At 52.3% G+C, this 22,913-nt stretch overlaps 1 protein-coding gene across 1 annotated transcript in view; it reads right to left on the minus strand.

Annotated features, from left to right (window-relative positions):
• The window catches only part of LOC135326193 (olfactory receptor 14A16-like), a gene marked incomplete at its 5' end in the record, with an annotated part of 52,876 nt that overhangs the window by 16,585 nt on the left and 13,378 nt on the right, over window positions 1-22,913 (minus strand). The window lies entirely within an intron of this gene.

Below are 22,913 nucleotides of genomic sequence, written 5' to 3' on the forward strand. Positions count from 1 at the left end.
CACAGCCCACCTGCACAGGGCCTGGAGATCCCAGCAAGGCTGTGCTTGGAGGTGAGGCTGTGATTGTCCTTGGTCAAAGTAGATGGGATGGTCTGGCTGGCAGCCAGGAGAGGAAAGGACAAGAGACAACAAGGAGAAGATGCAGTAAAGCAAATTTCAAAAGAGTTTAATGAAGAAAAAAAGAAATAATCATGAGCACTGAGCAGCATTGGGGCAGAGGCCCAGAGTTTTTTAAAAAATCTCCTGGAGAAAGCACTTAACAACCTGACCTAACTGTAAAGTTAGCCCAGCTCAGAGCAGATCGTGGTCCTGGAGATCTCCAGCGGTCCCTCCCAATCCAAATGCTCCAGGAGGAAGGGGCTGGAAGGAGGAGTCCTGGGCAGGGGACACTGCTGTGGCGTTGAGGCCTTACTGGTATTAGTGCTGCTTGGTCAGCCCTGTCCTCAGAGTCACACACGGAGTGAGTTCATCCTCAAAAGGAGTCTCTGCTCCTTGGGCAACAGGAGTCAAACCAGTGCAGGGAGACTGCAGAAAAGTTCTCAGGAACACACCAGACATTCAGCGCCTTCGACTGCTGAGGTGCCCCCAGACTGGTGCTTTGCATCCTGGGTCTTAAAGACTGAGAAATCTTTAGAGCCAGAGCAGATCAGAGTCCCATCTCCTGGATTCACAGGTTACAGGGCATCAGCAGGGCTGTACCGGCTGCAGGGAGGGAATAACTGCCCAGGGCAGTGTTTCCCATATTGACCCTCCCTGATTGGCTGTATTCCCAGCTGGGGGGGATGCAGGCTTCAGACTGGGGAAATGCAGGAGAGCCCAGTCTCACCTAGAGGAGCGGGGTCCCACCACACCTGCAGGGTGGCCAGGGCTGCAGGCTGCAGACCCCACGCTGTTCCCAGCAGACCTCCTGCCTGGGGCTGGAGGGTGCCCAGCAGCAAGGCAGGCATGCCTGGGGGGTCTGGTGCCTTTGGGGTGGTGGTCTTTGGACCAGCCTCTGTCTGTAAGGGGCTCAGGAGCTTCTCCACCTCCATGCTCGTGGCAAAGTCAGTGTCCCAGCTTGTTCCCTCTGGAGAGCTGAGGATTTAATTCTCTGGAGAAAGCAAAAAAGAAACTCTTTTATGCATGAGACTTGTACTACGCTGTCAGCTCTCTACTGTCGTCTCCTGCCCTATCACCCCAAAATCCTTTGGCAGGGGCCTTTTTTGGTTTCTGACCCTCTCTCTGACCCTGCTGTGAGCAGCAGGTTGCACTACAGGCCTCCTGTGGTCCCTTCAACCTGAATTATGCTAAAAGCTTATGACCTCAGGCCTCATTTCAAGCACAGAGCAAATGTTTCTGGGACAGGAGTCATTTGTGCTCTATGCGACCATCTAAAAGAAGGCAGGTGAACACCTCCTTCTCCCCGTTGATTATACGGGCAGTCTGGGAGATACTGCCTTGGCATATCTACATTACCCCAGAAATTCTTTGCATCCACCTTTAACCACACAGAAGTCCTGAATCCCCTCAGTGGGGGGGGAAGAAATGCATGTTCTTCTGCAGTGTGAGTTCTCTACCTCTGTAGTTGTGCCTCTGAGTAGATGGTGCCATCCTCCCCTTTCTTTTTTCTTTTTTCAATGCCATGATGGTGCCATCAATGCCCCAGTAATGGAAACCTTTCAAAACAACTTAAAAAAAAAAAAAAAAAAAAAGGTGTGTGTGTGGGGATTTAGGCATTTCTGCCAGTCGCCAAGTGGCTGGAGCCACATGTGCCCAGACTTGCTTAAGGGAGGCAGCTCCAGGGGGACCCGTTATTTACTCTATCTCTAGATGCATGGACAGGATTATGACTTTTTAGAGACAGAATCCATCTTTGCTAGTCTAACCTATCTAGAGATAGACCATCCTGAGCTGCCAAGCATCCCGATCCCTGAGCCATGGATATGGCCTCCTCTGATTGCTCATGGCATGGGCATGATGTGCCCGGGACACACATCACAGTGTCAAATAAATTCATGTGGGAGAAGTGGTGGAAGAAAGTGGAGACAAATCAAAAGAGGGGGAATGAAGGCCAGGAGTCCCACCAGCAAACATCTCCAAATACAGGCGGATTTTCCCCCTTCTCTGGCAAGGCCATTCCTTCCAGTGGCACCTGGGGGAAGGAGAGTCTTTTCCTGGCCCCCCTTGTGCGATAGAGGGCAGCAGGATTTGAGACACCCCTCCCAACCAACGGGGAGTTTCCTGGAACTCAAAGATTTCATTCTGGGTCCTTAAAGTCCTGGGTGACTGAAGACTATGAGATGCCTCCAGTGTGCGGCTCACAAGGGACCTGAGTCACATCATGATCTCCTTTGAAATGCCCTCAGAAGCAGATCCCATGACGTCTGGCCTGAAGGAGACTTGCAGTATTTCTCTGCCTTTCTCCCTGCACCTACAACTTCCTTTTTAGCCCCTTAGCACTGGGGAGCAGTCTCACCTCCTGGACCGGGGGAGAAGGCCCCAGTGCCTGCCAGCCCTGCCGCTACACTCAGAATGTCATTCCGTTGAACTAAAGCAAGTCCCCACATGACCAGCTCTGCAGCGAAAGTGTGTCCCCACTTTTCTCCAGTCCAGGAAAATGGACTGCAGGTGGGAGGCAGCCAGCTCAGAGCAGGTGTAGAAATGCCTCTGCTCACCACCCCCTGCCCTTAGTTGACATACATGGGAATAGATTTCTCTATTTTTCTTCCTTGCAAGCACACAATTGCTCCTTTCCTCTTCTCCAGGGAGGTCCCTGCTCCCCAGAGAGCCTGTCCCCAGGGAGTGCATCAGTGCTGGCCTGCCTGGCCGTTCCTGCACCCTCCCCTGTGCTCCCCACAGAGCCCCGAGCTGGCAGTACTGCTCTGCAGAGCAAGCGGGTTGTGGTGCACCAGGGCCACGGGGTGATCCCACACTGGCCGTGGTGGTTGGGGTGAGAAGCAGACCCAGCTGGACGGGCATCATTGCACCTGACAACCCCCCACCAAGGGGTCTGTGGCTGTGGATGATGCTCTGAGCAATCACAGGGCATTTCAAATGCCTCAGGCTGTGTTCAGGTGTGGCCCTAGATGCAGCCCAGGGTTTTTCAATGAAGGTGACATGAACCACTCTCAAGGCTCCCTTCCCTCTGCCTGCAGAGGCAGAGGATCCGCTGTGGGCATCTGTCACCAGCCCTGTTATAGGGCAGACAGCCCCATGCAGATACTGTTTGACCATTCAGCACCTCCAGGAGCACTGGGCACCCACAAGTGAGAGCTGAATGCAGCCCTCCTTCCCTAACACAGCACCCCATGAGCTCATCGCCTTGAGTCCATAAAGAGTCCCGGAAAAACAACAGTCCTTTTCAGGGTGAAAGGCCTTGAGTGAATTATTGGCTCCAGCTCTGGAAGAAGAAAGCAACTTTCAAGCACTGCACTGAGGAAATCCCCTTTTATTAGAGACAGGCCAGCTCTGACACAGTGATAGACACATTTACAGAAGGCCTCTGGGTCAGACAGGCTGGGTTTGTGCCTCTGGAGAAGTGGGATGAATTTAAAAAAATTTCTACAAGCCTGATTATCACAGATACAATGCCCAAAGCACAAGAGTTGTCTGAGATGAATTCAAGGCACTTACAAAGAGGGATGGGCAGCTGATAGCTGCTGAAATGGTAGCAGCTGAATCAGTTTCCTCAGTGCCTCCTTGAGCTCCTTGTTCCTCATGCTGTAGATGAGAGGGTTCACTGCTGGAGGCACCACTGAGTACAGAACAGACACTACCAGATCCACAGCTGGGGAGGAGATGGAGGGGGGCTTCAGGTAGGCAACCAATACAGTGCTGACAAACAGGGAGACCACGGCCAGGTGCGGGAGGCACATGGAAAAGGCTTTGTGCCGGCCCTGCTCAGAGGGCATCCTCAGCACAGCAGTGAAGATGTGCACATAGGACACCACAATGAAAATGAAACACCCCAAAGCTAAACAAAGACCAACCACAATAAGCCCCACTTCCCTGAGGCAGGAGTCTGCACAGGAGAGCTTGAGGATCTGGGGGATTTCACAGAAGAACTGGTCCACTGTGTTGCCTTGGCAGAGTGGTATTGAAAATGTGTTAGCAGTGTGCAGGAGAGCATTGAGAAATCCACTGCCCCAGGCAGCTGCTGCCATTTTAACACAAGCTCTGCTGTCCATGAGCATGCTGTAGTGCAGGGGTCTGCAGATGGCAACATAACGGTCATAGGCCATGATGGTAAGAAGGAAATATTCTGCTGAAATTAAGAAGAGAAACAAAAAGACTTGGGCAGCACATCCCAGGTAGGAAATGGCCCTGGTGTCCCACAGAGAATTGGCCATGGATTTGGGGACAGTGGTGGAGATGGAGCCAAGGTCGAGGAGGGAGAGGTTGAGGAGGAAGAAGTACATGGGGGTGTGGAGGCGGTGGTCGCAGGCTATGGCTGTGATGATGAGGCCGTTGCCGAGGAGGGCAGCCAGGTAGATGCCCAGGAAGAGCGAGAAGTGCAAGAGCTGCAGCTCCTGTGTGTCAGAGAACGGCAGGAGGAGGAACTTGCTGAGTGAGCTGCTGTTGGACATTTGCTGCCTCTGGGCTGTGGGAGAATGTCCAGGGGGGAAAAGACATTGACAAGTTAGGACTGACTTGGAACAAAACCCACAGCATTTCTCAGAGCAACTCCCCACATGTCCTTTCTCCTTAACAGCAGGACCTTCCTTCACCTCCTCTACTTCTGCTCTAGTCTGTGCTTTCGGAGTCTGCCATGGGGAACAGGGTCCTCTGTCCGTGGGCTCCAGAGGAGTCAGCCCTGCTGGTTACACACACACTCAGAATCAAATCTCCAAAACAAGATGGTCAGTCATTGTCCAGTGACGAAGTGTCCTTGCAGTGCTGTCGGCGGGATTAGGTGAGACTCCTGAACCCCCGTTTGGCTCAGTTCTACTCCCGTTGGCTGGGGACCCACGTGACCACCCAGCACATGCATAATTCATTGCTATTGATACACCTTAACCGCATAGTATGTGACAATTACTGCAGGGACACTTTGTATTTGACTATTTACAAATGTCTTAGCCATGCACAATCAGATCACTTCTGCAGCAAGGACACTTCGGGACACTCCACCCAAGATGATTATCAACACATTTCAGCATACAAAATGGACTAGACACAGCAGGATTTGGCACAGGGGAATTTCTAGAACCTTCAGAAATTCCCACCTGCAGGGCTGCCATAACTCACGGTCAAATACTTAATTGCCTAGGTCCAGTCAATCACCTAGTTTCAAGGTGGTCTTTTGCCTCATGACAACCTATTCTCTCATCTGTGCAGATGACTGGCCAGGAAATTCTCGGGCCAGGCAAGGAGCTAATGACGGAAGTGCTCAGGGTGTGCACACAAGCGTAGCCCTGGTACCCAGCCAAACCACAAGCATGACTCCAGAACAAAACTGACTTTTCATATTTGAAACTCACCTGTAACTTCAGTTCCTTAGCTCTCACCATGTGCTCTGCCACACTGGGTACATGGAGAGAGCAAACAGCAACATGTGTTTGGGGGGAGCTGTTTCTGGGGTGGATGCCCTGAGCTGAGTGAGGGGGATTTCATGCAGTGATCCCATGGGAATACTCTCCAAGTCCTGCAGGGACAAATGACATGAGTGTCCAGCCCATCAGCCTCTGCAAGAGAAGAACCCTGGGAGGAATTCATCTCCTCCTCTTTCACCCTTCTGAACAGTTGTCTGTATCCAAATCATTCACCACCAGCTCCCACTCGGTGCAAGGGAGGAAAACAGGCCCATGAAGGCAGGGGTTACAGGACCCATTGCAGAGGTCCCCGTTCCACTAAGATAGATCCTACCCTCACATCAGTTTACCACCCGCACCACACCTGCAGCCACAATAGGGGTTGTGGGGCAGGGGGTACAGACAAGCTGTGTGTCCACATCCTCTCTCTGATTAAGCCTACTCATAACTGGGAAGGGGTCTACAACATCCTCACAACCCATTCTGCAGAAGAAGGGCTGTAGCAGAGGGGCTTGCCCACCACACGTGGGGCACATCTATTGAAGGGACAGAAATCCTTGGCTTTTTGCATTACTAGAGAATCCTGAGGGGCAAAAGTGTTTGGGTTAGTGCATCGCCCAAAAGGGGATGTCTCCTTAGGGAGACTTGGCGCATTCCCCAGCCCTACAGACTGCATGGCCCAAAGACCCACAGCTAGAAGGGGTCTGGGACCCCTCACTCCCATGCAAACACCTCCAGATGGGCACGCAGGAAAGCCTGCATCTTACTCAGCTGTGCACATCCCCCTGCAGAGGAGGTTTTGCTCTCAGCCACTCTGTCAGGCAGTGGTAAAGTGGGCACCTACAGGAGAGATGCACATCTGCTCTCCTGGAGCCTGGACTGCAAAGGAGGTGTCTCCTGCCCTGGATGCTGTGGCCTTGAGGGCAGAGGCTCTGGTAGGCGGCAGAGGAGACACAGGGGCTGGCTCAGGGGAAGGCATCTGCATTGCAGAAGCTGTCAGGGAATTGCCCACATCCACCCTCCCACAGCCTTTCCTGTGAGAAGTTTCCTCCCTTTAATGCATCATCCTGCTGCTGCCTGGCACTGTCCCAGGGGCAGATACCTTCAGGTTTGCAGGTGCTGAGGAGCAGCTAAGACCAACCCTGAGGAGGCTAATAAAGATTATGGTGGTGCTGCTCATAGGCAGAGGGGTGGCTGAGGGGATTTGCTGAGGTTCCTTGCAGACCTTTTGATCTCTCCGTTTAACAGTTTTGGAGTCGCAGTTTCTTGTCCAGACTGAACAACTCTGTTTCCATTCCAGCCCTGTCAAAAGATGAGGAGATTAAGCACAGACTCAGGAAGGAAAGTTCTGCCCTTTGCAGGTATGACCAGCATAAACTTTCCTTGTGAAAAGTTCTCTTCAGAAAATGTCCTGGGGGTGAGCTGGAGCTGAGAGCAGCCCTGACCCAAGCAGCACCCTCTCAAGAGGAGAAGGAACATGCCCTGTTGGGGGTCGCTCCTTCCACCCACAGCTTCTCCCTGCAGCACCATCATGGGGAGTTCCCTGGGCAGGCAGAGTCACTGCCCCGGGTGCACAGCACCCTGGGGCACAGGGACACTGCTCTGAAATGCAGCATTGGGCAGACCTGGGTGCACTCCCTGGCTTCACACCCATGCACTGTTCCTGGGAGAAGGTAGCCATGATGCCCTGTCCCTGTGATAGTGTGGAAGCTAATCCCTGCTGTAAAGCACCACCTGCTCCAAACAGGAGAAGCTGGCAGAGCCGCCCTGACAGACCCTATCAGCTCTGGAAGGTGCCAGCTGCAGAAGAAACCTCTGGGAACCACAGCAGTGTTGCCCTGCAGCCAGAGACTTACTGTGTCAAGGGCAGTGAGGATTTCTGCTCAGAGTGTGCTGCTCTCAGCTGTCCTCCTGTTGCTGACTGTCTTTAACTTCTGAGTCGCTCATCTCATCCTGGCACCTGCAGACAGCACCCTGAGTCTTGCTGCTCCTTTAAGAGGAGCTGCACCAGGACAGAGCTGTCTCTCTGCAGCGCCTGCCAGGTTGCCATGGGCTCCTGCAGTCCCAGGAGCCAGGCCCAGCTGAAGATGTGACTTTCTCTGTGCCCTGTGCACCTTCAGGAAGTTCCCAGGGCTCCAGGGCTGACATCTCCTGAAAGACCGTGTGGTCACCCCTTGGAAAATGCCCTTTGAAGTAGACTAACATAATCACCGATGGTCCCTCCCTAAACAGGGGAGAGAGACTGAGTTCAGTGTTTCAGTTTGTCTCATCAGAAGATGGTTATCTGGGAGAGGTGGAAATGTCCCACTCTGGAAGGGCCTGCTCCCATCCCATAATAAGACAGGACACCTAGGCAGGGACAAGAGGGGAGTTCATTTATTCATGCCTTAGCAGTTGGTTTAGAGGTGTCAAGCTAGGCATTAAATACTGATTTGGAAGCTCCTGGGATGCAGTAGGATTCAGTTCCCTCTCATGCCCTCCACAGACTCACAGGAGGTGGGATTCCCCTTGCCCAGGTTTTGCGGTGCATGGTGTGACTGCTTCTTGTCTAAGCTCCCATTGTAATCAATGGAGATGGAGGGTGGGAGTCAGTTGTTCATATGCAAACAGCTTCTGACATGTGAAGTGTCAGAGGTGGTCCAAGACATGTCTCCTTGCTCTGATGTAACAGCTCTAAAACCCACATCTTTCTGGGGCATCAGCTGCCAGGTGGAGATTCTCCTTGGCCATTCCAAATGACACCAGCTACCTACTACTGCAAGAGCTCCGCTCACCCTGAAGCGGAGACCTGTGCAGATCCTGATGTTGCAAGCAGCTGATGTGATTCAGTGCAGACACTTGGTTTAATGCAATGACAACAGGCCTGCAGGGCCATGTCACATGCACGGGGTGTCCAGCACAACCACCATGTTTCTAGCAGATACAGCTCAGGACCTACAGGAAAATCATGCCACTCTGGAGTGGTTGCTGGACAAACACCCCAGGGCATCTCGAGTCTCCTACCTCTTCCCAAGCAAGGGATTCCCACCACTGCCTTTAGGCAAAGTCTATCGCATCTACATCCAAGCATGCTGCAAAGATGGAAGGCACATCACACCAAGGTCTCCACACATACTCCTACACTCTCAAATCCATCTAGTTCTCCTCTCCCTAAAGCTCTTCTCACCCAGCAATGCTATGAACAGGGACCATAGTAATGATGCAGCTACAGCATAGCTAGATTGCAGGCTGTTCAGGCCCAAGGACCTTCTCAGAGGCACCTTGTCCTTCCTGGCTATCTGGTAACTTCTATTACAGGCCCCAAGGTGCTGCAAAGTCATCTTGGGTACAAAACACTTTTGCTGCCACAGCTGCATGGCCCAGCTCTGTTTCTCCCTGGCCTTGGCTACTGCAGGGTTTGCTCTCTTAGTCGGTGCCTCATATCATCATTATATCACCATATATCGCCTACACCAGCAGGTCTCTGTTCTGAAGTGGGGCCATTGCATACATGGCGTCCTTGTCTCTGGGGAACAGATTTTACAGCAACAACTCTGCACTCAGCCCTGCTGCCACAGCTGAGATTCTGCAGCCCAAATATACACAACTGCACAAAGCCTGGGCCACAAAACAAGAGGAAGGGGAGATGCACAAGCTGTTGCAGAACTACAAAAGCAACCTTAGGCAACCTGAGGAAGTCTGTGGATCACAGACCCCAGTTCAGATGGGGAGACTTTAATCTCCCCAGCATATCCTGGGATGACAATGCCGCAGGCTAGAAAGAGTACAGGAGGATTCTGGAGGGTGTGGAGGACAACCTCCTAGCACATCTAAGCCAGATAGGTCATCAGCGGTGACACCTTCCTTGACCTGGAACCTGCAAAGAAGGAAGAACTGACCGGAGATGTGATAATCAGTGTCAGCCTTGCCTGCAGTGACCACGAGGCAGTGGAATGTCTGATCCTGAGGGGAGTGAGGAAGAAGGGTAGCAGAGTCCAGACTCTGGGTGTCAGAAGAGCAGACCTGGGCCTACTGGGGAGACTGGTTGAGGAATCCCTTGGGAGGCAGCTCTGAAGGGCAAAGGAGCTCAGGAAAGCTGGCAGATTTTTAAGGCAGCATCCTCCAAGCTCGAGAACAGCCCATACTGATACCCAGGAGGACCTCCCTGGAGGTTTTCAAGATTGGATCAAGGCCTCAGCAACCTGGCCTGACCCCAAAGCTGACCCAGCAGTGAGCACAAGGTTGGGCTGGATGCCTCCTGAGGTCCTGCCCAGCCTGAAAGACTCTGTGATTCCTTCCCCTCTGGGTCAATTCTTGTTGGTGTAAGGGAAAGCACCCAGTTCTCATGACCATGGAAGTAAGTCAGACACAAGTATGATCAGATTAATTAGCTTGCCTGTCCTGCTCCAGTCAGAGATGGACAGAGGCAGGGCTGCTTCGCAGGTACCCCTGAACAGCTCTGATCGCTCCTTTGTCTCACCTTTAATTGTGTTTTTCTCTCCTTTACTCCTTCCAAGTTCTACCCCCTTACTAGCCTGATAACCTGCCGTACAAACTGCCCACCTCCCTTTGCCGTCTCCTCACAGACCCTCATTGTGCTTGCTTTGTACCCTCACTAGGCATTCCTGAGATGGTTGCCATGGTAATTCCTACCTAGGTCAGCAATTCCATTAAACCAGTACTTCCTTCTAGTACTTGAAGTGTCCTGCAATTCCTTCTGCTATTGTCTTCTTAGGGGCATCACAACTCAAGGTGAGCCATCTGCACTCCACGTTAACAGCTGCTGCACTGAGCTTCAGTCTGGGGCACCTGGAGAAACTTGGGGATTCAGCTAACAGAAACCACATGATGTTTTAGAAAGAGAAGGGGCAAGTCCTGCACATGGGGAAGAATAACCCCATGTATCAGGGCAGTTTGGGATGTGAGCAGCTGAGGAATGGCCTGAGGAGAAGGCCTGGGTATTGCAAGGGATGCCATAGGAGCCAGTGGTGCATGCTCACTGTGAATAAGGCCAGACATCAACAGGGCTGCATTAGGAGGAGCATGGCTTCCCAGACAACAGCAGTTATTATCCCCCTCGACTCAGCACTGGTGTGTCCGATTCCCAGGCTCCCCGGAACTTTTCTTGGTAGTGGGAAGAAGCATGGGAAGGGGAAACAAGCTCAGACCTGCAGCTTGGGAAGTTCAGACTGGCCAGTAGCATAAAAATAAATTACCTGAAGGGTGGTGCTGTGGTGCAACAGGTCACCCAGAGGGAGTCTGTGATCAGCCAATGGCTTTGTGTTCCAAGGAACAGCCAGTGAGGATGAAAGACATCAATGAAGGGAGAGAGAACCCAGGGTGAGAGCAAGGTGGGGAAGCAGGCTGGGTGTCTATAGTCTGCAGGGACACAGGAGCAGGAGGGGGACAGTGTACGTCAGTCTGTGGTGGAGATGGCCGAGGGTGCTGCAAAGGCTGAAGGGCCCTGACAGAACTGAGGTCTTTGTCCTATGGCTGTTGTCTCTGCCACCAAGGCCTGCCAGGAGACACTGGGGCCTCGTTGTCCTCTTGTCCCCCCAGGGACCCCAGGAGATGTCCTGTCATTGTCCTGCACTCAGCACTGCACACCCCCACCCGCACACTGCCCCCAGGAGGAGCCCTGGGCAAGGCATGAGGGAAAGCATCTCCCTTCCCAGGGTCTCAATGTCCATGCTTGGCTGTTTTGCTCTATAGAACAAATGAAGGCTTCACTTTGCATCAGAGCCACCTGCACATTTCCTTTGCCTACCTGTAACCAGTGACTACAATTTTCTGCTCTCATCAGCCCCCAGCGAGTCTTTGCTGGTAATGGCCCTCAGTGGGATCTATTAAAGCTCTACAAAAGTTTGGGATTTGCCTCTGACTTTGACTTGAACACTTTGCTCAATCTCCTCGCAATAGCTGAGGTTCATGGACTCAGCACCAAATACACCATGGGGCTCATTACAATGCAAAAAGCCCTGATGAACCACGTCTCTCCCTGTAATTTTCTTCAAGTAATGTACAGCTAATTGGTTTCAGGAGTGTAGATGAAAGACAGTGACTTCAGTTAGAACATCATATAAAGGTATTTCTTTAAGGTTTTTAGGATTAGTATTCTTATTCAGCTTTCACAATAAGTGACAGCAACATTCTCCAAATGATATAGATACAGAGTGTCTCCTAAAGAAGCGTGGACATGTAGGAAAAGCAGTGTCCCAGAGGTCAGACACTGTATGGACAACCTTCCTCCCCATCTCCCCAACCCTGCCATTTCCCTCATCAGCCACCTGGGACTTGCATCACTCCTGTTAAAGTCACACCTTTTTCCGCTGAAGTCTGTAACTGAATGTTACAGCTCATATGCCCCACTTCCCACCTGCTTTCCTTAGAGAACTAGCTGCAAATAGACACAGAAGAATTTTTCTTCATTGCAAGCCAGAAGGGGGAAAAAAAAAAAGGCATGCTATAGTTTTGTAAAATTAATTACGCTCCTGAACTGTATGCTAAGTCCAAGCTGCCTCCAATGAGGTCCCCTTTCCACAAGGGATAGCCTGGCTAGAAATGTTTTGGATAGATAGGAAATGCTAGATAGAAACAGAATGAAGGACTTGCCCAGAGGAACAAACTACTGAAAGACAGAGCAAGCTTTAAACTCCACACAGTGCAAATCAACAGTGTGGTATGGGAATGAACAAAGAGTAATGGAAGGAGTTACAGTGTTACAGTGCCCAGATAGGGTGCTGTAAAGGGATGTTAGAAATTGTTAATGTAATCAGGACATGTGGAAACAGAGGAGAGAGCCATATAGCTCCTGGGTGTCCTGGACCATGCTGGGGGCTGTGCTCCTCTTGGGCATCTTGGGCCAGGTTGTGTTTCTGTACAAAAGTCTGGAAAACACGCTATGCAAGTCCCTAGGGAAGAGGGATTTTCCTGGGCCCTCACAGCAACCCAGGCAGGACTCAGGCATGTCAAGGGAAACCCATCCCACCCACACCAAACCCACTGCTCTCAATCCTGGGACCTTCCCGGGCCCTCAGATCAGGAGCAGGAGGGGGTTTGGGAGCATGGCCACATCCCAGACAAGCCTCCGTCAGGTCTTCAGCTCCACAACATGTCATAGCTTCAAGTGAGCTCTCTACAGCAACACTTCCCATGGCCCTGGTGCACTGGCCAGACTTTGGGCAGACACCCAGGAGACAGGGCAGAGAAAGGGCAGAGACCTCAGCGTGCACAGCTGGGCTCACAGCATCACAGAGCGGGTGTCACAGGCTGGATAAACAACCTAAAGAAGTAAAGGAGTCCTTCCTTTTGCAGGGACTTGGAAAGCCCCATCTCTGACAGTATTCAAGGGGGATGGAGTCTCCCTTCTGCAAGAGTCACTCAGGACTGTGCAAAGACTAGGAAGAGCAGGAAGGCTGGTTGTAGGGACGTTCTCAAGCTTCAGCAGCTGCAGAGGTGGGAGCTGGTCACCTCACAAACTTCTGAATGATCCCAAATGCCAGTCCTGAGGCACTGCACTGCCTTCCAGGCTCTGCACCAGAGCCTGGGCAGCAGCACTGTGGTGTGTGGGCATGTCCTGAGATGCCCAGGGTCAAAACTGTGGGAGATGCAGGGTGCCAGGGCTGTACAGACCCTCAGGAGCACTTGGGTGGTGGCTGGGTGTGTCCAGGGTGCCAGAGGCTTTAGTGACCCCCAGGCAAGATGCACTGCTTCAGGGGGACACTGAAAAGCCCAAGGCCCAAAGAGGACCACGGAGGAGAAAGGGCTTTCCCTAGGCTCAGGGAAGGCTCAGCCAGAAGGAAAGCTGGACAAAATGCATGGGAAATGGGAAAACTTCCCCAGATTTGTTCCTTCGCCTGGCCCTCCAGATGACGGGTGTTATGGGCACATTTGCTCTTCTCTGGAGTTTCATCTTCATCTTAAGCACCACAGATGGAGAAACCTTGTCGAGGACTTTAAAAAAAAAGCCTGCTTTGGTGCCTAAAGGAGGAAGGCTCTGTCCTCTTCCATATTGTCCTGCATCCTACTTTGACAAAAAGAGTGCCCCACAGCAGAAACCAGTTTTGAAGCTCCCCAAAGCATCTCAGCCTGTGGCCATGCTTCATGATGTTTCATCCCACATGACTTTGATCCTGACTTTGAAAAATGCCAAAGCTTAAACCAGCCCTGAAGCCCTGAATTCCTGTACAGATCTGCCCAGTGCAGTGTCCTGCCAGTGGAGGGGTGCAGAAGTGACTTCTCTAGTGCCCCATTTGAGATACTTCACAGCCTTTGCCACCATCTGGAGACATTCCTGAAGGATTTATGAGCAAGTTATGGAAAATAACTGGGGTGAAGGGAAGTGACTGCTTTCCAGGACGTGAGGGGAAATCTCTCTGCTCTCTCCCTGGCTGTGCCATCTCCATGGCAGTGACTTACTGAGCCCCCTGATGACACGAGCTGAGGTCACAGTGGGATGTGCTGCATCACAGGGAGGTCTCCCCGATGCCACAGCAGTGCCCTCACTTCCCTAAGAGGCCCAGCCGCTGCTGGACACTTTTGCACTCCCCACCGCGGCTTCCAGGAGAAGGAGAGGGGATGAGAGCCATGCTGGTGCCCCTTGCCAACAGGCAGAGGACCTGGGGCACGTTGGAAAGAAGTTTTGGATAACAAGACGGGAAGAGCATTCTTCCTCCTCGTCTGGTGAGGTGAGCCAAGGGCAAGGGGGAAGCGAGATGGAGGACTGTTGAGCCAACACCATCAGCCCAGACCACAGTTCCTTGTTCCCAACGCTCCTGCAGCTCCCCACTGAGGGTAAGGGCTTTGGGAGCTTCTTCCTGAGAGGTCACAGAGAGATTGTTAACTGTAAAAACGGCTGTGGATCCTGGGCTGTGGGGGTGGCTGGACAGGGTGGGGGCTGCCAAGAGAGCCTTGTTGTAGAGTCCTGACTGGCTGGGGGGCACAATGTGGCAGGCAATGTGACTCCTGGGTGCTGGGGCTCGGCCATAAGCCCCCAGGATCCTGTGGGGGTGGGGGCAATCCAGGGCCAGGTTTCCCTGGGAGTGGGTCCCCCTTTGATCTCTCCTCTGGGCCCTACACCACCAGCAGGCCCAGAGCTGCTCTCCCTATAGCTGCCCCCCCATCGCTGCCCCATGCTCCCACAGCCTCCTCAGCTCTCAGGCGTGAACTCCCAGGGCCCAGCCCAGTCCTGCAGAGAGCAGCCCCTGCCTGGCCACGGCCCAGCCCTGCTGGGCGCAGCGCAAGGGCTGCCGAGCCGCGGGGCTGCCACGGACAGGGAGCTGGGGCCCCAGGGGCCAGAGGGCCCTGCCCTGCCCGGAGGGCAGCAGGATGCTGCCCGTGGGCTCCAGCGCCCCAGCCATGCCCAGGATCCCCACGACGGCGCCAGGGCCAGCACCAGCACCGGCCCTGGCCCCGGGACTGCTCTGCTGCACCCGGCACAGCCCCCGGGTGCAGGGCAGCCAGGAGCCCCGTGGGGCCCCTGCAGCAGAGCCCAGTCCCTGCGGGGCAGCAGCCAGGCCCCAGGACCCCGCACTGCCTAGGCACACGGCACCGGGCTGCCCCCAGGCCCCTCTGCGCCCTGCGCTGCCGCCCACAACATGGCGCCCCACCGCGGGGCAGGGGACGGGGCGGGGGGGAAGGGGCAGAGCTGGCTGCCAGGGCAGGAGGCTAGAATGTTCTCTCGGCAGTGCCCCAGGGCTGCCTTCTATTGGCTGGTGTGAGGAGGAGGGCGGGGATGTGCTTGACTGGTGTCTCTGTCAACCAATCGGAGTGCGGCATGCAGAAAAACCCAGCCCTGGAAGCGGGGTAGGAGCAAAGTGGGAGCGAGGGGCCGGGTGAGAGCAGGTGCAAGTGGGGCTGGCGGGGCTGCGTCCTGATGCGGCGGGTGCCCTCCAGCCGGGGCGGGGGCAGCGGTGCTTTCAGGGAAGTTGAGGCACAAGTGAGAGGCAAGAGCTGCCTGATGAGCCCCTGTGAGAGCCCTTCTCCTCTGCTTCCTGGAGGTGGGAAGTGAGCAGGCCCCGGGCTGTGACTGGCTGTTCAGAGGCAGTGCCTGTTGAGGGGATGGAGAGTTGAGCTTTCTGTGTTTTGGGGCACTTGGGGGTGCCCTGTCTGCTGCCCTGTGTGGTGCTGTGCCCTGTGCATCACTGACGCACAAGCGCGTGTTGGCTGCTAACCCTTTGTGAGATGCAGCCGTAGCAGGGTGTTACAGTTGTGGGGTGCCCTGTGGTGGAGCTGGGTGTTGGCCCCAGTGTTTTGATGCTGAGCATGGGAGGAGGTGGCTGGAGAGAGCAGTGCTCTGCTCCCAGGGCCCAGCCTGCCATCACGGAGTCCTTCTGGGAGACCTGGGTGAGGACTGTTGGTGACCGTGTTCCCTCTTTGGAGCATCCTGGTGCCAGCCAGGGATGCTCGCGGTTTGGTGGTTTCTGTCAGCTGAGGTTCAGGCTTGCAGTTTCTGACGGTCTTGATGCTTCCGTGAGTCTTTGGGATTTTACTGACTCTGCTGGAGAAAGTTCTCCTCTCACTCCTTGAAGGCTTTCTGTTGAATCTGGACCCTCATTTCATCTTCCCATCTCAGACCCTAATCCATTCCGATCCATCCGAGAGATGGGTAGTTAATCAAAGCACTCAGAGCCATTTCTCCACTTTGTGCCTCCCCAGACCCTTGCAGACAGGGCAGATGCCACCTCACAAGAAGTCAGGCCTCTCAGGGCAATGGGTGGCTCTGAGACACCTGTCCTTGCTCAGCGGTGGAGGTGGCAGCTCCAAAGCCACTGGAAAGTTCCTTTGGCAAGAGTCTCAGAAGAGCAGATTCCTTGAGCCTGCAATGGGGGAGACATTTGGAGGTAGGGATCCAACATCCTGCTCAAGGCAGGTCCCAGTAGAGGAGGTAGCTTTGGGCCTTTTCCAGTGAAGCTTTGATTATCTCCAAGGATGGAGATCTGAGAAGCTCTCTGGATCCCTGTGCCACAGTTTGGCCACCCTCATGGAGAAAAAGGCTTGTTCTTAACATCTAAGAAGAATTTCCCATTGTCCAATTTGTCCCTGTTGCCTCTCATGCTATTCGTGTACACCTCCAAGAAAATCTGGCTCCATCTTCTCTGTGCCCTCCATAAGGTGGTTGTGCACAGTGTGAAGATCCCCCTTGGCCTTCTCTTGTCTAGGCTGAACAAACCCAGCTCTCCCAGCCTCTCCTTGTATGCCTCATGCTCATGCTCCAGGCTGGACCATGTTGGTGTCCCTGTGCTGGATTCCCTCCTGTGTGTCAGTGCCTTTGCAGAATGGGAGAGCCCAAACGGGAGCCAGTATACAGACATGGTCTCCCCTCTGCTGAAAAGAGGGGCAGAACATCTTGGTGGCCCTGCTGGCTGTGCTCTCACAAATATAGCCCAGCACAGAGGGGAGACATTTGCCCCTGACTGTTGCGACTCTGCAAAGCCAGCAGAACTGACAGTAACAGTCTGATTCTTTCTTTCTCTCTAGGTTGCTCCACACATGTAGGTTCCCTGTGCAGGCCTAGAGCCCCTGAGGATGGAGGCTGGATGCCAGAGCGTGTCCCTGTAGCTGTTAATATCTCTACCAATGTTGTGAGCCTTGTGTGAAAGCAGCTGCAGGTGAATGAGATGAGGCTATGTATGGATGCAAAGGCTTCCATGGATGCGTCTGGCTTCCATGGGTGACTTGGGGTGTAGGTTCACCTCCTGGTACCTCTGCTGTGCTCCTAATTCCGCGTTGCACAAATGCTGTTGCTGCCGGCCCACTCAGCAAATGCCATTGTGCCCCCTCCTTTTCCTGGAAGGTTGTGGTGCCATGTAGGATGGATACAAGACCCTTATAATTAAATGCCAGCATCTCGAGTGCCTTTGTCTGAGTTGCCCCAAAGCCTGCTTAGCTTGAAGTGAGGAAGTCTCCCAGCTCCTGGCTCTGTGAGGGGTGAAGCTGTGCCCAGGGCCAGGTTGCCTGTCGCACCCAGCCCCCAGTGCTCTGTGAATCCAGCTGTGGAGCCTGGACTGCTGCTGCAGAGCCTGCTCAGCCAGGACAGCTGGCATTTCAGCAGAGCTCCAGTGTGGGGCTGTCTCCTTGCTTGGGCCTCATGTTAAAGCCTCTGCAGCCTTTTTCCCTTCACAGGGGCTCCTTGTCCAAGGAACTGAAGGAAAGTAACCGAGGTTACTTTGAGTTCAGGAGGCCTTCAGCACTCTCCAATGTTTCTACAGTGTATCTGTAACTTTTGTATTACTGAACAAAATAGCCCTATATTACTAAACAAAATGGGCCATCCCTAGCTGGATGTTCCTGAGGGGATGGGGGTGGAAAGCAGCAGCTGCTCTGCCCAAAGCAAGCAGGCTCCTTCCCTCTGAAAAGAGCAGCATTGCCCAGGGAGCCAGCTCTGTCCCTGAGCTTGTGCTGATGATCATTTGCACCTGCCTTGTGAGCCTGGAGTGCCTTGGCCACCTCCTGGTGTTACCACAAGAGCTTCCCTGTGTGTCTGAGCTGAGAAGCCAAGGGAAGGCAGTGAGCAGAACAGTACCTGGGGAGTGTGCAAGTGGTGAGTGTCCTGCCTCTATCTCTGCTTGCTGGCCCTTGGTTGTATCTAGCAGAAGAGCCAGCTCTGTGGGGCAGAAACTGTGTGTTTGCAGACTAGCTGGCACAGCAGAGGTCTGGCATCAGGATGATGGCTGGTGCAGTGCTGAGTTGATGTGACAGTGTCAGGAACCCTTTCCAGTGCAGTTGCTCCCTCAGCTGATCTCTGTACCTTGGCACTAGAAATGGCAGTGGCCTCCTGCTGTCATTGTGTAGGTGCTCTGGTGCAAAGGCTCACAGCTCGGACTTGATGGTAAAAGAAATGCAAGTGCAATTGTTCTCTTTTGTGATTTGGTGCCAGGGTGACAGAGTGGAGATGTGCCATGACCTGGAGAGAATCCTGCCAGGAGATGGAAGCCGTTTGCAGATGACTGTTCTGTACGGAGTGATAACAGCGTACTCAAGGGCCATGCGAGTGGCCTGGGTGAGCTTCTCCTCTGTGAAGGTTTGCACTTTTCCGGTCACTTGTGAGTCGGTACCAGCTAGGCCAGCAGCAGGCACGTCGATGCCGTTTGTGCTTGTGAGGTCAGTTGTGCCTCTGAGCCTGGTAGGCCAACAGCACGCACATAGCTTTGGTGATGCTGGTGAGGTCCCTCATGTCTCAGTGCTGTCCGAGAGGCAGGCTGCAGGGACACTGCGGTGTTGTGGTTCTGAGCTCCCTTCCGCCTCAGGACGTAACAGGCCAACAGCAGGACCATGGCTTTGGGGCAGACTGTGAGGTCACTTCTTCCTGAGTACCTCAGAGGCCAGCAGCAGGGACACAGCTGCTCTCTGTGCTTGTGAGGTCACATTTTCCTGAGTGTGTTACAGGCGAGCAGCTAGGCGACGGCTTCAAGGCTGATAGTGAGGTCACTTGTGCCTCGTTACCGGATAGCCAAGCAGACGGCATATTGCCACCGTTTGCGCTTGTGAGGTCATTTGTGACTCAGACACTTTGAGGGCAGCTTCAGGCATATGGCTTTGAACTGGACTGTGAGGTAACCATTGCATCAATACATGATAGGCTAGGTGTAGGTGCTGCTTTTTTGGTGTAGTACCTGGTACCTGAGGGGTGTTTGGCTGCCCTGTGAGCATGGTGAGGGGATGACGTGAATCTGTGCTGTCATGATGTGACTCAGGGAGGCCATTCCAGAGCTGGCTCAGCCTTGGGGAGGGCAGGGGGAGCTGCAGGGGCAATAGCTGCGTGCCTGGGCTGTGGGCAGGGAGGTCACGGCTGTCTGCAAGAGCTGTGCCACAAGATCACCACTGTCAAATCAGCTCTTGGTCAGTAGCTGCCAGGCCATCAGGAGGCACATGGCTCAGCTACTGATGATGAGGTCACTTCTGCTGGAGTAGCCGATAGGCCAGCTGCAGGATCAAGGCTTGGATGTTGATTGTGAGGTCACTTGTGACTGATGAGCTGCTTGGATGGCAGCAGAGCTGTGGCTGGAAAGGTGACTGTGAGGTCACTTCTGCCTGAGCAGTTGGTAGGGCAGCAGCAGGGACACGGCTGGGATCTGTGCTTTTGAGATCACGCTGCCTGAGCAGCTGGTAGGTCAGCATTTGTCTCACAGCGGGGGAAGTTATCGTAAATGGTAGAGCAGCAGCATGTTGGTGGCTGGGGAAGGTATTTTGAGGAAACTTGTGTCTCTAAAGCCACAGGCCATCAGCAGGCACCTGGTGGGGGCATGCACTTGTGAGCTCACTTCTATCTGAGCAACTGCCAGGCCAGCAGCTGCTGGTGGTGAGGTGACTTTGGGGTGTGGTGAGTGTGCCCAGAGGAGGGATTGACACCTGCAGATCTCTACAGCAATACTGAAATGCAAGTATGTGCGAAGCTGATAAGCCAGCACGTGACTCCTGTGTGGGGTAAATGGTTGTGAGGTCACATCCGCCTGAGTACCTGATAGGCCACCAACAGGCACAGGGCTAAGGATGTAGGTTTTGTGGTCACTCCTGTCTCTGCAGCTGATTGGCCAGCAGCAGGCACATGACTTGGATGTTGATTGTGAGGTCCCTTCTGCCCAAGTACCTGACTGGATAGCAGCAGGCACAGAGCTGGGTCATGTCCATCAGGAAGCTGAAAGGCCGGCAGCTGGTGCGTGGGCTTGGATGTTGTTTGTGAGGTTCTTTGTATCTGATCAGCTGATGGGCCACTGAGAGGCTGATGGGTGGCAAAGTTATGATGAGGTGAATTATGTCTTGGAAGTTCCTAAGCTACTAGGAGGACCCTGGCTGTGAAGATGACAGTGATGTCACTTCTGTCTCTGAAGATGATGGTCCGGCAGCAGGCACGTGGGTGTGGAAGTGCCTGTGAGGTCACTTATCCGGGAGAACATGATAGGCAAGCAGCAGGCTCACAGCAGGAAGATGTGCTTCTGAGGTCACTTGTGCCTGAGGACCTGATTAGACAGCAGGCACAGAGCCCTCGCCCTGCTGGCAACACTCTTCCCAGTGCAGGCTGGGAAACCATTGGCTTTCTTTTGACATGAGGACATGTTCCTGCCTCATGCTACTTCATGTTGTGTACCAGCACCCCCAGGTCCTTCTCTGCAAAGCTGCTTTTCAGCTGGTCAGCACCCAGTGTTTCCTGGTGCATTGGGTTACTCTTTCTCACGTGCGAGATGTTGCATTTCCGTTTGTGAAGCTTCATGACGTTCCTCTGTGCCCATTTTGTTGTCCGAAAAGCGGATTCGTTGCCCGGTGTGCAATGAGCCAATAATTACACACTCAGGAGAGACATTTATTTATTTATTTCAGAGTTGCGCAAGCCTGGGTGCTCGGTGGTCTCCCACAAATCGAGCACACCCCCCCAACTTTTCAGGTAGCATTTATACAAACAAATTGCCAGATTTGCGACTTTCCCTTGTACACTGATTGGTTAGTGATTTCTTCATTCCCTGGGTCCCACCCCTGCTTCTCAAGGTCCTGATCAATTAACACTGCCCCAGCTAGGTCAGTAGACGTTATCTCCCAAGGTCCTGAGGAAGAGGACATAATCCAGACCCCTTAATTAACACTGTTTCAACAGTGAGAGGAGGCTTTGCTTCCCAAGGTCCTGGCACCCAAACAGGCCTTATTTCTCAGCCTTGGCATCCTCCCTTCTGGAGAGTGGGGCACAGGAATGCAGACTGCTTGTAACTCCCTTATCTTTCCAGCCTGCACCAGCTCTGAGGCCTTTTCTTAACAAACTAGGAGCACGGCCTAAGGCTTCAGCAAATTTAGCTACTTATGCTAAGCAAGTGTGCGGCTACTCATGCTAAGCAAATTCTATCTAAGATAGAAATTATCCAAATCTACCTACTTCAAACATTCTTTCTGAGCTTCTCAGGGTTGTCTTGTAACAATTCCCCCCTTTGAGACTTATATGATCATTTTCATATTAGTCTCACTCTTTTAAAATCTTTCCCATATTAGTTTCATATAACACTTAGAAATACATTGAATCACTACATAAACGCATACAAAAACTACTAACACCAATCCTAAAATTGTTAAACATTTTTTAACCCATGAGCTCACATCAGGGAACCAGGAAGTCAACCATTTCCATATTTCTTCAAATCCGAAAGAAGTATCTTCTTTCTGAACCTCATGTAAGATTTCAGTCTGCTTCCAGATTTCATTTAGATCGGTAGAAATTCTCCCGCTTTGATCCACATATACACAGCAACTAGTATTTATTACTGTACATACTCCTCCCTGAGATGCCAATAACATATCTAGAGCCATCCTGTTTTGGGTACTTATTTTAGCAATTTCTGAAACCTCCTCTTGTAAAGCTGCAATGGCATCAGAGGTTTTATTCCCTATTTTTTCAATAACTGCTGAAATATTTACTATTGCTTTTTCAAGTTCACTCACTCCCAATTGTGGAAACAGCCACCTTACGAATGACTGAAACCTAGTAGGTCGATCTATTAAAGGATTATTGACCCTCTTTTGTCTCCTCATGAATGTTCTTAGCCAGGATTTTTGATATTTATTACTCAATTCTTTTCTTATAGTAACATTAGGGATTATTGCCCCTAAAGTACACGTCCCTGACCAATTAGGAGGTAGCACTTTTCGTGCCTTGTACCCACACAACCAATACCATCCACTACCTTTCGGAACATGCCACCCATTTAGTTCCTTACTTGGCCACTTATAACCTATTTCAGGTATATGAGAGCAATTTTTATAACCTCCCACCTTAATGGCTCCAGTACAGTTGATCGGTTGCTTTCCATAGGGTACAGTTTTTTCCCACCATCTATTACTATTATTACATCTTCGGACACATTGATAACAGTCTCCTGTCACACTCTGGACTTCCCATTCCTGTTCGGTTGTTTCATTATATTTCGTTTGATCGCTATCATTTCTTATCTGTTTCATAAATTCCATAAAGGAAAAATTAAGAGGCACTCCAATTAGGGGGAAGCCCTTATTGGAATGTTCAGGGAAGTGGGTACACACCCAGCAATCCTTCTGGTTAATTATCTTCATAGATTTCGTAATTACTTCCAAATGGAGATTATGGCTCCAAAATCCTTCCTGGTTCCCTTTAATTGTTTGGCTCAGGTAACTTAGAAAAACTAACCACCACATTTCTCTCCTGGTTATTTGGGAGAACATCATTTTTACACAGATACCATAGATACCATAACAACAATATTAACCCTATTCCTAACAAACAGATTAAAGCAATTCTTTCCTGAATACAATCTAAATTTAAAACCGATTCGCTTTCAATACAACTCATATATCTTTATATATTTTTAACTTTAAAGGTTGAACTTGTTCAGCTTTCCACGTCTCTCGAGATACTGCTTTCACTCGGGTGTAGTGGATCCAGGAATCAATTCCCTGCAGTTTCATAGCAGT

This window comes from Dromaius novaehollandiae, unplaced genomic scaffold, assembly GCF_036370855.1.
Source record: "Dromaius novaehollandiae isolate bDroNov1 unplaced genomic scaffold, bDroNov1.hap1 HAP1_SCAFFOLD_37, whole genome shotgun sequence".
NCBI classification, from domain to species: Eukaryota; Metazoa; Chordata; class Aves; order Casuariiformes; family Dromaiidae; genus Dromaius; species Dromaius novaehollandiae.